We start from the raw sequence: 14,025 nt of genomic DNA on the forward strand, positions 1-14,025 counted from the left end.
TTGTCGTTGTTGTTTTACAAGTACAGGGAGGTTTTTTAAGAGTTGAATCGACAAATAATGCGGCGTTTGGGTTAATCGTGTATGGTCATAGAAGAAGAGATGGACACGGATTTGCAGGAAAATCAGTTTTGCCGGACGTGTGTGTCCCTTTCAATAAATAATTCTATTTCTTTTTCACTTCTTTTTAATTTTTTCGAATGTGGAGCCATTGACAGTAAAGGATATCGGTGCAAACCCTCTTAATTCACTATTGAAGTTTTGTTTTTAGCTCACCTGAGCTGAAAGCTCAAGTGAGCTTTTCTGATCATCCGATGTCCATTCGTCTTGTACATTTTTGACAAGTTCAACTTCATGTCAAGAACCACTGGGCCAATTTTAACCAAACTTGGAACAAAGCATCCTTGGGTAAAGGGGACTTAAAATTGTTAAAATGAAGGACCAAATCCATTTACAAGGGGATATATCTAGAAAAGACAAAAATAGGGAGGGTCATTAGAAAATATTCTCTCAAGAACCACTAGGAAAGCTGAAAGTAATATGGAAGCATTCTTGGATAGTGTAGACTCTTAAATGTTAACATCATGACCCCCGGGGCTAGGGCGGTGCCACAAAATTTTTAGGGGAAATCTTTCAAAATCTGTTTAAGAACCTATGGACTAGGAAAGCTGAAACTTAAATGGAAGCATCCTGGAGTTGTGTAGATTCTAAATTGTTAAAATCATGACTCCAGGGGCTAGAATTTGGTCGAAATAGGGAATTCATGTTTAAGATAGAAAAATATAGGACAAATCTTTTAAAAAATCTTCTTCTCAAGAACCACTTGGCCAGAAAAGCTGACACTTATGTGGATGCATTATAGTAAATGGGGTAGAGTAGATTTTACTAAAGTGAGTGTTGTGGCCCATTGGCCTCTTGTATTTCATTAAATTCTGAGTCTATTGCTGTATGTTCCTTATTTTGATGCGTTAATTTGAAGACAAAAAAACTTGATTGATCGACATGACTGTTTATAAGTACAAAATTAAAATATATTCAGTAATAGTACATGTGCATGTACATGAATAATCAATTATCTTTGTACTCCAGAAATGAAAAAAAATGTTGCTTTTATTAAAATGTAAACAAAGACAAAAGAAAGTAAAATAAAGTTTTGGTTCTTGTTATTACTTAAATACATGTAAGACAGAACTCTCGTGAGGTTAGACTGTAACGATGCAATACGTAATATCGCAATTACCTCGCAGATATCTTACTTAATACCACTCTTTTGCGGAGGAGTCGAGAAAGCTCTTAATCTCTGGGCCACATGATATTGTTTACAGTAGTGACAATCGAATGATTCGAACAATTTTATGCCGAAAGTACAATGTATTGCAACGGATTGTACTCAAAATTGAAGTCAAATAAGAAAAATTTAAAACATTTATCAGCTTTAAAATGTGACGATTTTCAATGAAAATTTAATGAAAAAAGTTTGTTTGGATAAATATCGTAAATTATATATGTTTGCAAAACACAGATGCCTCCACATGGCAACATAGCGAAGGTAAAGCTTTCTCAAATGTAGATTTAATATGTTGGCACCTAAAGTAAGGCCTTTTCACAAAAATACAAGTGTGAAAAATAAAACTCTAGCACAACCTATTCAAAGGTTATGTCCAAGGTCAAAGATAAAAGGTAGCACAAAAGGTCAAGGTTGTTGGTTTCTAAAAATAGGCCTTGTCTCAACGATTACATAAGGAAACCGTTCAAAAATTATTGTAAAGGTTGTATTTTTAAAAATAGGTCAAACTCCAAGATCAAAGGGTAAAAGTTTTTGGTATCCAATGAACCGTCTTTTCACAATAATTACAAATGTGAAGCATGAAAGTCCTAGCCTTTTCCGTTTAAAAGTTATTGCCAAGGTAAAAGTTTTCATAAGTACAAAAATCCCAAGGTCAAAAGGTCAAAGTTGTTGAAACTCAATGAAAGGTCCTTCCACAAAAAAAAAATATATATATATATACATGAAATATAAAAGTCTTGGTATCTTCTGTGCAAAAGATGTAGACAAAGTTAAGAATGTTTTAGTTAAAGTGGGTCAAACTCCAAGGTCAAAGTCAAAAGATCAAATTTAGAAGGTTTTTAGAATGCATGCATCGGTAGCTCTCTGCTTTATCTGTCCGAATTTTCTCAAGCATAGAAATTCAGTTCTGCAGCTAGTAATTTTGCGTCGATTTATTTTTGCGAATCTGAGTCAAAGGGATGTTGATAATATTTCAAACTTCTGCGAAATCCCGGTTATAAATAGAGACCAACTGTCAGCCAAATTGTTCGTGTGCTTTGTTGATTTTTAAGAAAAATATTTTTTGCGAATGCAAGAGACACACAGATTTACAGTAAATATTTCAAAATTTACGGTAAAGTCTGAAGTATTTTCCTATCGTTAATGTGTCGGAAATTTTCTTATCAGCTTACGACAAACACATGACAAAATATAATTTTTACGAGTATTGCGGAAGGTTGTCATTATGTTGTTACTGCTAGCCTATGATAATGTTGATTCCTAACTATACAACGTAGAATAAAATTAAATATTAAATTGGGCTCTGACCAGTAGAGCTTAAAACAGAATTTAAAAAAAGGAACAGCAACCTTTTCGTACGTTATTAATATACACTTTTTCTCTATCTTTCCGGTCTGTCAATTGTTTTCATTCTTTGAAGAGCTACAATTTTTCAGCTAGCTCATAACTTTCTACTCAAAATTAAATTGAAAGTGAATTGAAATTTTTTTTTACAATGTGCATGAGTATAGATTTTCGATACTCGATTTTTTAAAACCTTTACAATCAACCAAGTTTTTTGTTTTAGTCGTAAGTTCTTTTTTAAAACGGAGATCAGTTCTTACGCCCCGTGGGGATCCAGGATAGAATAGGTCCTCAGTACCCCCTTGCTTGTCGTAAAAGGCGACTTTATGGGGCGGTCCTTCAGATGAGACCGTATAAACCTAGGCCCCGTGTCACAGCAGGTGTGGCACGATAAAGATCCCTCCCTGCTCAAAGGCCGTAAGTGCCAAGCATAGGCCTAAATTTGCAGCCCTTCACCGGTGACGTCTCCATATCCGTGAAATATTCTGGAGAGGGACGTTAAACAGTATACAATCAATCACCTTACCACTGCACCAAATCTCAGTCAAGTACAATTTTTCAGAGTCATAATAATTTGCATTCTAGTTTTAATGAATACATGCACCTGCAACGATAAAAATAGATTTCAAACTGGAAATTGTAAATGGAAAAAAGGATATTTTTTCCTACATGCTAATTTTGGAGCGGTATATTTTAAAGATGTTTCCTTAAATGTGTGTAAAGCAAAGTTAGAATACAAAGGGCTCTGAATTGTGTGTGTTTACGGCGTATTCGATCTGTGCATGTTGTACCGTATTTAATCTGTTGACAGAGTTTGCTTATTTCTGTACGGCACCCGATCGCCGCTTTAAATGTAACTTCGTCTAAAAATCCGAATGATATTGAGTAGATTTGTCATGTCCTTTTTATTGAACTGAATACGTTGAACAATGGAAATATTTTAGAGTATACGTTTAAGAGAAACTCAACTTCAAAATCAGGATTAAGGATATGCTATACATTTGTAGTATGTAAAATTTCAAGAAAACGAACATTTAACATGTTTATATATTATATATATATATATATATATATAATACCAAACCCAGTATCCCAAACAGATTGTGTGTCGTTTCCTTTAATGATGAATTGTTTATATATAGACTGAGTCCATTCCTTCCGTCAGTTTTCTATTTTGAATCACAGAGGAGAGGAACTCTTAGAAGGTAACCGAGATTCTTTTAGTTTTATTATGTTTTATATGTTCCAGTAGCTAGGCTACCTCATAAAATATGCTCTATACTTACATTATATATCTAATTAGTAATAAAAACTTTTACAAATATCAAAATAATAAACAAGTTAAATCCAGCATCATTACTATTTTGGTCTCATCGAAATTATTAAAATGCCGTCCAAAATATTTTTAAATTACAGGAAAAAAGTTATATTTTGACTGAACAAAAAAAAAGAAAAAGAAAAATGATGAAACATTTGAAACTTCCGCATAATTTCAGAAAAAGAACAATATATATCAGGGCAGCAAATGTGATTATAATCTTACACATAAACATGTACATAATAAACATTGGCCGCATTGCTTTTGACTGAGTGCCTAACACACAACGCGTCGAACTCGTTTATTATTTCCCTAATTCCATTTCTTTGTAGAAATAAAAGCTTGCCCACATTCTGTTTCAGTACATATTTATTAATATATGTATATTATTACACAAGGTAATTAAATAATTGATTTTGTTTGATTTACGTCTCTGTATATTTTTTCATTCGTATCGAGACGACTCCCCCTGCTTCAGGACTTAAATTAGACCTTTGTCCCCATTCAAAGCCATTAAGAGACGAGGGGTCTATTCCAATCCAACACCTAACGGGATCTCGGTTTATTCGGTGCCATCCGAGTGACTGGTCTCCACGTTCCACGAACAGTATGATTCGAATTGATGGTGTGAAGACACGATATTTGAACACACATTCACCACTGCGACGAGCGGGCGACTAGTATTACATGTACAGTAGCTATGTTCTTTGATAGATAAAGATATGTACAAATTTTTAATTTATGGTATTAAATGTTTTAAGAAAAATTCCGATACTTTTATTCATGGTAACCTTTTAAAAAGTATTATCAAATAAAAATACTTTACGAAAGAAGGAAAGTAAGCTCACCTGAAGTGAGCGTTTACTCTTTTATAAAGTAATGGTTACTAAGGCCAAGTCTATTTTAGTTTAACAACTTTTATTTTATTTGGAGATAAATCCCAATTAAAATATGAAACTTAATTACCAAAAGGGTGCTAAATTTGGAAGTTGTAACATAAAAACGTTCATCAGGTGTCGAGAAATAGTAGGTTTTCTGATGAAAAACGAAGAAAATGAAGATTTATCAAGGTCAATGGACACGAAATACATCTGGAATGTAGAAAACATGGAACTTTACATATATTTAAGAGGGGAATCAGAATCCCTGCAGTAGCAAATATCTCCTGTCGATCGGTCACAAAAGCTGTGTAAAAATATGCATCTGTTGAAATCATAAAACATTTGATAATAAACATTATGATGAGTATCAACCTTGACCTTTTTTATTGATATGTATACAACTTCAATTAAAGCTTGTTCTCTTTAATGATCCTCTGTATTAAACTACGATTTTTTTTCTGAAGAAAAAAAATGCGGAAATTTGTAGCGCGTGTGTTTAAGTGATATCTGAAGTTTTCTTTTTTTTAATATAGATAATAGAAATCACTTTTCTCTTTCCTGTTTTTGCGCTAAATTTTTATTTTCATTTCTCCAGCAGATAGAAGAGGAATGAACAAAACATTTATAGCTGTAAGTGCGGAGAATGATAATGAATTAAACTACATGTATTGCATTGTAGTAGAAAATGTTTTTTCAATTGAATATTTTAGAAATATGTTGTATATATATTTATTTTAAAAAATGCATATTATATATTAAAACAATAAAAACTTGAATGCTTTATGAACTTGTTAACTATAATTTGTATTTTCACTAAAAGGATACGACGGCAGAGGAGTATGAAATTGTTATGTCTTGTAATCCCAACACCGGTACATCAAATGAATCCCTGGTAAGTCAAAGGTCAACTCGGCTTGGCAAACATTTTAAGCATGAATATAGAACTAGTCAACAAAAATTAAAAACACCCCCAGAAAATTAACTTCAATGTTGAACAGTCCCAATTCATTTTCGATATAAAAAAAAATGTTTCTTCATCTTCGCTAGCCAAATGTTTCTTTGTACTATTCTCCTTGGCATACGGTGTAAAAAATACTAGGTAGAATTTTTTTTCTCAAATTGTGATTGGAATGGATCGACATTGATTGAACAATCGGCAACGGTTTTTTTTTTTGTAAACGACATCTGCTTTTTGGGATAAAATTTGATTCTTCACTCTCGGGAATGAGAAACGCAAGTTAATAACATGAATCACCTTCTACAAGTATGAAGAGATACATGTATCTTAAGATATGTGTAAAATATGAATAAGAATCTATATTAAAGATGATTGTTTGCACTTTAGTCTTAAAATAACAAATGAATCAATCAAAACCTTTTCGTTAATTAATCTTTAAAAACTCTTTTTTAGATGATATATTATAAAATATTTCAAAAATGCTTATGTTTTTTCCAAAAGAATCTAATTCATGATTAAAATGCACACATTTTCAGCATATCTTGTGGGATAGATTTTGACAAAAATGTCTTTTTAACGTGACAGCTTTATAAGGGAGTTATAGTAATTTTTACCAATTAGAGTTATCTGTCTTATTAGAGTTTCAATGAACTTTAATCACAAATATGTACTTTTCTTACCTCCATTATGCGGATAATTTCCTTTTCTTTAATGAATCATTAAAATTATCACCAATGTATTAGTTTTTTTTTTTTGTTTTTTTTTTTGAAAATAGTATAAAGTTTCAAGGCAGTAATCAAAGAAGCAAAATTCGATCATTCAGTTGAAATGCAAGGCAACTTAATTTCTTACATTTTTTCTTTGTTGAAGAATGATGGCCACGTACACGTATGAACCGGTAGGTCTATTTAATTATATAAGTACTTGTAAAAATCCTTATATTTTTCTTCATTGATAAACGTCAGCCGGTCTCAATTTTCTTCTCAATTTACACCGTACCTCCTCTTCAATCGTGTTCTTTGTTTTGCTAAAACTCAATCGTCTTCTTTTATACTTTCTATTTTCATTATTGTATTTTAAAGTATTTTTTTTGCATTTATTTCATTTACAGTTTCCTATGATTCATTATACTGAAGTTTTAATGATGTTAGAAAATAGGCTTATTGCAGCTATAGGTCAGGTGTGCAAATTTCCTTGTCTGTAGCTTGTGGTAGAACTGTTGCAGAAATGAGTCCTAGTGTCTAATACTGATTATACACTAATTATATTTACAAGGCGTTTGTGACCGGTCAGCAGCTAGGAATGCTCACTACTGCATGGCACCTGATCCCACCTCTGATGTTTCGGAGGCCCGTGTTTGCTCTATACTTCTATTTTGTATTGTTTTACTAGACTTAAATTTTTTATCTGTAACAGGAAAGGAGAAAATGTATGGCTGGACCGGGAATCGAACCCGGGACCCCTGTAACACTAGTCAGGTGCTCTACCGATTGAGCTATCCAGGCCGATATCCACGGCCCGAACCATTACATTCCTCCCTTCTTAAATGGTTTTCGCCCTCGAAGATACAACCCAAGTTCTTATTGCCCCTAGCAGGACTTTCACCTGCAATTCCAGGGGTGGTCAACGGCACCAAATCCATATCCTTGATTTATTCATTTTTTTTCTCGAAATGATGAAGACATTGCGGATCGACAAGGTACCTTCAAGGTACCTGATATTAGCTCTGCAGAATTTAGAGGCCCCTGTTTGCTGTCCTCCTCTCTTTTATTGATTGAATGGCCTTTTGACCTGCTTGTTTTTTTTTTCTTTTTGCATTATAATTTATTTGTAAGGCTTTATAAGATTGATAAGACTACTATGCTGTCATCCCTTCTTTTCGATGAGTAAAGGCATTAGCAGCATGATTTTTCGCTAATCGCTAATTTTGTCAAAAATTCCTGATTTACACTGTACCCAGTGTTTATGTTTGCTGTATAGTGCTTGTTTCCAATCATAAAATTTAATTAATCTTAATCATGAATATATCCGGTTTCTAATCATAAAATTTGTATTATAAACTAGAGGTACTGTGAGCAATGAGCTCACTAAATGATACCCCCCGCCTCCCATATGAATAAAATGGCAGTGTCCATGTTTGATCTGGAAAATTCAAAATACGTATATGTCAGATCAAAAAGTAAAGTAGGAGGTCACAATGGCAATATGTAATAAAGATTCTGTGAAAGTTTCATTAAATTTCCTTCAGTGGTATGAGAGGAGTTACGGATAAGAGATGGGTACCCCAAAGCGTAACAGACGGACGGATGTACATCCCGATTACTATATATATGTACCCTCCCGCTTTTCAAGGGGTATAATAAAGGCAGTTTCCAAGCATAAAATCTGTATTATAAATATATACTATTTCCAATCATAAAATCGATATTATAAATATATACATTTTCCAAGCATAAAATCTGTATTATAAATACGAGTGTTATTCGAAAAGTTCGCCTTTGCAGCTCCGTTGGGTTATCCGTTTTATAAGGTTACGAACCGATGGGGTATCACAGGTAGAAACCTAGCTCTCTTGTACGGTAAACTACATAAACTTCTAACACTGTGCTGTTAATTATAAATTGAATATGTCTCGCAAAGATTTATAAATTTGTGAACGGTGGATCCTATGACCTTGACGTGTATCTTATTTGAATTGTAGATAGAGTTCAAAGGTTACATTGGTAGTGAAGCTTGTGAGGCAATAGAGGGAACTAATTGCAGAGGAAATGAGTCTGAAAATCAAAGAAAACAAAATGAGGTAAAAATGAAATTTGAAATCAATTAAAATCAGATTCCGACCGTTTTGAAGAAATTATGTATCTGCAATGTCTTTACTTCTCTTCTTAATAGTTAGCTAAAGAAGTTTATAAGGGGTTGCTCACTCCTCGATGGCACCCAATCCCACCTCTGATGTTTTGAGGTCCGTGTTTGCTTTGCTCCTGTTTTGTATTGTTCTCTGGACTTTTGATTTTAAATACTGATCATTATATCCATATGTTTAATACTCATGCACATTCATATACACACAACTGTAATTTCAGAGGAACATTAAAATACAAATTTTAAAGGAACATTTAAATATAAAGTTTTATCACAACTGAATGAACCATAACTCTTTCATACAAACTATTATACAAACTAAATACATAACACAAACTCGAAGTTAATTCCCTTAGATAAACAAAACTCTATAAAATTGATATAGTCATTAATAGTTTCGAGTTTATTTTTGTGGTGTGTTCCCGTTTTGCACACATTTGATAATTAGGTGTAGAACAATAGGTGTGAATTATGTTTTTTCAATGCCTGAAATTCAAATGTGTGCAAAACGGGAATAAACCATTATTTTAAATTCTACATTCCCTTCTTTTTTTCAACTGTTTCATTTATAATATTTAAACGGCTTGTTCCCGTTTTGCTCACATTTGAATTTCTATGTTTTTTTTGTTACAGTCGAGTGGCGGACCATCATGTATTAACATTACAGAATTTTTGAAACAGAAGAAGGTTGTGATTTGTGCTGTTACTATTATAATAATTGTCGTTCTTGCATCACCTATTCTAGCTCAAGTATTCAGTTAATAATTTACTTTGGAAACAGACGAATGCATCACATTCTACTGATTATGCATACGAAACTCAACTGAACTGAATTTATGTAAATATATAGTCACATTTTTGTCTTTAAAAAAAATAGGTAATCAGAGATTACAGGGTTCTCCTCAACAAATGTTTGTCTTTAAGTAAGGCAAATTTCCACAAACTAGTAATCTAGAAATGTAAGAACATTCTTAATGCAAGTCTGAAGGTGTGCATCCATAAACGAATCATCCATGTAAGATTGGTCAACATAGGGCTTGCAACTACTCAGAAAAGGTTCTGCACCAAAAATTTTAGCCTGTTATATAGTTCAGATCCAGCATCTGATACACACCTTGTAGTATGCGTCCTTAGATGTTTCACCCATGCAAGTATGATCAACAAAAATTTGCTCTAAGTATATTGTCACTCCGTTCACAGTGGTGTGTGCAGACTAACAATTGAACACACCCGGTGAATCGTAAACATCAACATAACAGAGTTCGTGCCCTGTTTACAAAATCAGTTTATATTATATAGTTTATTTTATATTTTTCATCAAAACAGAAAGACATGAAACTTTAATTTCTTAAGCATTTAGAAGAAAATTTTCATTTGTTAAGGTGCAAGAATGTGTCAACCAAACCCCTCCAGAATTTCGAAGTTTCAATTCCTTTGAGATAAGAAAGATATTTCCTTTATTTTCGTGTTAAATGCAATTGCAATATTTAAGTCCTGATATTTTACAAAAAAAAAAAAAAATTGTAGAAAATATTATCTGTAAATCTATGTCTATGCACATTTAAGAAGCCATTGGCGACTGAGAAAATTCCACATTGATTCAAGAGTGCAAAACTTTTCATTTGTCCATTTGGTATCAAATTTAAAAGTTTATAATAATTTTAAACTGTTATACAATAAACTGAGGTTATGTTTTTTTTCCTTATATTGATTTTTAAGTCGGAGATTTTTTACATATCTGCTCTTGATCATTAGATACAATGTATACATGAGTGTCTAAAATTTGTCAGGTAAATTACAGTGTTAGTAGAAATACGAGATCTCTCTTTTTGTGTCCCTATTTTTTTCTGTATGGCAAAACTACATTATTTACAAATGTTTCGAATATAATTAGCAATATGAGGCCGTTTAAATAGGTGAAGATCGAATATTTGAAATAGGCGTCTGACAATTTAACGTGTACGAGAACAATGTCCTAGTTCGCACTTATTGAAATATTCTACAATACAAGTCACACGATGGAATTGTGTATTCGAAAAGTTACCTATAGGGTAAGAAATCACGTGATAAATTATAAAATGCAATATGCCACAGCTTTTTGTTACAATAGAGAGAGCAAATGTAAGAAGAATCTATTTTGTCTATTTTATACATTGAACGCATGTTTGTCAGTCTTTACATGTATGCATATTGACGGCTGCTGTCAAACGGAGAACAAAAGACAACCATGTATTGACTATGTACAAAGCCAGTCATACATCTCTGGATCTCTTCTAAAATTAAATACTATAGTACTTGAAATAATTTAAACTATTTTGAGATTCCCATTTTATTTGAATTAAATACGATCGGAAATTTTTAAATGTAAGAAAACAATGTACATTTTTTGATTTAATAGCATCCGTTACTGTTGAAAGGACGTTCATTAAGAACAGAAATGTCCCAATTACATCATTGTATTTTCGAACATTTATGTAATTTCAAGCATTCCACAATGACATATGTATCATCTAGCTCTTGTATACTCTTCATCCATACATGTATGCCTATTTGACAAAGAATAGCAAAATACTCTATAGGGTAGTTAAATGTATGTAACAAATTTTATAGCCAAAAAATATGTCGTTTTCACAAGATAATATCTCGTTTTCACAAGAAAATAAGTCGTTTTCACAAGATAATAATTCGTTTTTATAAGATATCTCGCTTTCACAAGAAAATAATTGGTTTTCACTAGATAATTTCTCATTTTCACAAGATAATATCTCGTTTTCACAAGAAAATATCTCGTTTTCATGAGATAATATTTCGTTTTTACAAGATAATATCTCGTTTTCACAAGATAATATGTCGTTTTCACAAGATAATTATGTTCTTTTCACAAGATAATTTTTTTCTGATAGTTAAAAAAAAATCGCGTGTCCTAAATATACCACCGTATGAATTAGTGTGTTTCTTATAAAATCATTTGTATTCATACAATTTATTTTAATAACGATATTCTTCATATTAAGCACGAGAGAGGAAGAATAAGTTTAAAAGGTAATTCTCGATAAAATTAGTAAGTGACGTATATTTTACATAATTCATCACATATTTCGCCTGCGGGGGTATTGCATTATCTCGGTTAGTTTGTGAAGATGAGCATCATTTCGTTAATTAATGGAACAAAAGACAATGAAGAAGTTTGAATGCGCTAAAAATTGAAATGCATAAAAATGTTATCTCGCACTTGCTGTAAACAACCGCCGGTAAAACTTCGTTCTTTATATCGAATTCTCGCGACAACAAAAATTGAGATACTTCAAAATGTTCTCTTGCACCTCCAGTAAACAACCTCCCGTAAAAATTATCGATCTTTAAATCGAATTCTAACGACAAGTAAAATGTATAATAAAACTTGGGTAAATCGTTAAGCGGTAGTTTAAAAAACCCCAACCTTAATAGACAGCCATTTTTATCCAAAACTTCGTTTTACCAAGAACAACAGATCTAGTGTGATGGTGGAAATGACGAATTCAATGAAATGGTGATCTTGATTTCTTAGTGGACTGATTTTGATTCTTGACGTGGTATGTACTGTTTATAAATAGAGTCTATACCCACTTTTTTTTATCAATAAATATTTATTGCCCATAAAAAATCATAAGTACAAATGAATGAACTTAGACTTTTACAATTGCGAGGTAAAATTAATTGTCAGTGAACAAAAATTTTGAGTATTATAAACATCAAAGCTGTAATAAGTATACCTAACCGTCGATTTCTGAACACTTCTAAAGAGTCATCCAAACAAAATAAATTCTTACGCCTTTTGTATCTTTTAAAAGAATTGTATAAGGAGCGAAAAGTAACATTTTCTTTTATATTCGTCTGCCAAAGACTACACATATAGTTATATCAAGCTAGTTCGGGGAATTGTTCTTTTGCTTACAATCAGGCAGCTGTTCTTCTTGTTTGAATGTATTGCTGATAGAGTCAACACAAATAACGTTTTGCCCTGTTGATTCCTTTGGATGACCTGATTGATACATTTAATTACTTTTTATTAATTTTTTGAAGGTAAACTTAAATATCTATATTTTTTTGTATTGAAATACAAATATAGTGCGAAAGAGCACTTAAACAAATAATAAATCTTACATAGTTGAATTGAATTCCAATTTCAGTATTTAAGTTAAAATAGAATGTAAAGGGTAGTTTGATCATTTATTCGTTAATAGCTGATTGGATTTCCAATTTCTTTATTTAAATGGTTCATATCTTTGTAATCTGATCTTTGTGTCTTCTCTTCAGTAAAAGGACACAAACAAAATATATAGTTGCAATAAATTAGAAGTACACTTCCAGACAAATCTTTATGGCATTGCATGGATTTTCCTCATCTCTATCCAAAGTCAATATTACGCGTTTTATGTCCCCGTAATCGATGATTACGTCTGCCTGTAAAACTAACCTTGCTCATAACTTCTTATTTAGTTGACCTATGATTTTCATATTTCAGATACTTATTCCTTGTGACAAAACCTTTGTTAAGGTACCACCAAATTTGACCTATAAACTGTGACCTTGGACTTTGACACACTTGTAAACAAAATCTTAAATTTACCTTGCCAATAACTTTAACATGGCAGATATAAGGACTTTAATACTTGGCAACTTTAACATGGCAGATATAAGGACTTTAATACTTCACATGTATGTATTCTTAATTTGTGAATACACCTATCAATGGATACCGACATCTTTGACCTTGACCTGTGCGATTTATGTACTTTAATAAACTTTAACCTTGGCTATAACTTTAAAAAGGTGGAGCCGGATAGGGCTTTCATACTTAACATGTGTAAACCTTTCTATGTCTATCTTTAGTAACCACTGCAACACTGTTCATCGAAATTAAAAACCGAATAATAGAATCATGTATCTCAGTGTAGTCTACTTGTGTGCTAAGTTATATTGAAATTAGACCAAAACTGTACGAGGAGTAGCGTTTTAAATGAATTTCACGGATTTTTCTATTTTTGGTAACCATGGCAACACCATTTATCGAAATTGAAAACCGATGCACTAAATAATGCTTCCTCGTAAAGTCGATTTGTCTGCCAAGTTATATTGAAACCAGACCAAAACTGTAGGAGGAGTAGCATTTTGAACAAAAAATGTTTACTGACAGACGGAGGGGCGACGGACACCTTACTATCGCATAAGCTCTTCTGGTCTCTGACCAGTAGAGCTAAAAACAAAATCAAGAAATTCTCAAGAATAACACAACTTTGACAGGTGCAGATAAGTTTACTGTGTAATGTTAAGGTTGTTGCTAAAGACGGTAAGCTTAAGTTTTCTCTTTTTTTAAAAACCCCCTTTTTATGTATTT

At 32.3% G+C, this 14,025-nt stretch overlaps 1 long non-coding RNA gene across 1 annotated transcript; it reads left to right on the forward strand.

Annotated features, from left to right (window-relative positions):
• Positions 1–3,325: 3,325 nt before the first annotated feature.
• LOC134235949 (uncharacterized) lies at positions 3,326–5,720 on the forward strand. Its single transcript, XR_009985507.1, has 3 exons — positions 3,326–3,834; positions 5,424–5,458; positions 5,649–5,720. It is a non-coding gene; the product is annotated as an uncharacterized LOC134235949 (long non-coding RNA).
• The last annotated feature ends 8,305 nt before the right edge of the window (positions 5,721–14,025 follow it).

This window comes from Saccostrea cucullata, unplaced genomic scaffold, assembly GCF_032062105.1.
Source record: "Saccostrea cucullata isolate Sc308-1 unplaced genomic scaffold, CSIRO_AGI_Scuc_v1 ctg1396, whole genome shotgun sequence".
Taxonomy (NCBI): domain Eukaryota; kingdom Metazoa; phylum Mollusca; class Bivalvia; order Ostreida; family Ostreidae; genus Saccostrea; species Saccostrea cuccullata.